Below are 1,534 nucleotides of genomic sequence, written 5' to 3' on the forward strand. Positions count from 1 at the left end.
CTAACAGGGAGATTCGAAATGCCAACTCAAAATTGCCTCCTAAAACTAGACTCTTCGATCCACTCTTCCGAATCGCGAGAACCTAGCGTCATCTACCTCTAAGAGTCCAAACTTTTCCGACTCCCTTCCATCTACCTTCTCGTGATTTCGCCCAATTGACCATTTCCACTATGAGTACTACCATCATCAATAGATACGAGCACCCAGTGCCTCAACTCCCCAGTTTCTGGGTCAACCGTCCGTCCAATCGATGTACATTGACAACTATGACCCACCGTTCCCCTCCACCCTACTGTTCGTGACCCGTTTTCGACCTCCTCGCTTATAATTAAACTCTACGTTGACCCCGAACGTTACTATCCTATTGATTTTTCTCAACGAATTTTAGAATCGATTAAATCTACGTGATAATATTGTCACCGTCGCGGTTGACACGTCAGAGCCATAATTTTCAGCTTGACCACCACTTTTAATGACAACATCACGGTCGAAATCTCTATTCTATAGTCAACACCGTTAAATCGATATAAGCTAAATGACTATTTTATAACGTAAAAAATATATAGATGAAGCGAGGTCAATCAATGGAACGTCCGTTGTCAAACCATGATTATACGCGTCAGGTATAAAAAATTGCTAGGAGTCAATTTTAATATTGGAATTGTTCCCCCACAAAGTCAATGGAAATTCGAGATGGAAGGTGTGTTTTATTTTTTTATGTTTTTGTTACAATGATAAGGTGTATTCGTACCAAATAAAAGGGGGGAATTCACGCTACTTATTGACGCCAAGTACTTTGACTTTTTTTTGACAGAGATACGTCCGCCCACTCGTGTCTAGGTAGATATCCTTTCGGTGTCCATTAACGAAGGATATAAACAGCTTGAGAATAACCTCGCGGTTTTATCATACTACCCCCTTTTTCCAATTTTGTTTTTTTTTTCTTTCTTTCTGGGGTACTTGGTAACTTATAGCACGCTTATGATCTGACCCATCTTGAAAAGGTTGGAAGGTACTTGTTGTTAGGCGAAGAATAGTTCGAAACATCAGACATGAAATGGTAATAGCACTTTCAAACGTGTTATTATAAGAATATGTATATTCTGACGAGCTGCTATTATTAAACTTTGGTTGCTGATAGCGAGGGGTCTTCCACGATAGATTTTTACATTTATACTTCATTTATTTATTATAATATTTAATATTAAAATACAGAAGGGCAAATTTTGCTAGTAGCGCCTGGTGGGTAGCTTTTCCCTGAGCATAAGTGTTGAGCGGTAGAAACATTTCTACAGGGGCCTAATGGAAAACCAATGCTAAATACTGACCCCTGTAAGTTGGCTTTATTTTCTTAAATAATATGTGATTCGGTTGAAATGTTTGTACAGGCGTCTAGTTTAAAATAGCTTCTTTAAGTCGAAATAATGATGATCTAGATATTTTTATTTAACTAATAAATGATACCCTTGGTTATATTATTATTAAACATGCTATTTAAATGGTTTTAAACTAATTTGAGTGCCCATGTTTATAT

This window comes from Phalangium opilio, unplaced genomic scaffold (assembly GCF_054372755.1).
Source record: "Phalangium opilio isolate 3A_F unplaced genomic scaffold, DU_Popi_V2 ptg000024l_1, whole genome shotgun sequence".
Lineage (NCBI taxonomy): Eukaryota > Metazoa > Arthropoda > Arachnida > Opiliones > Phalangiidae > Phalangium > Phalangium opilio.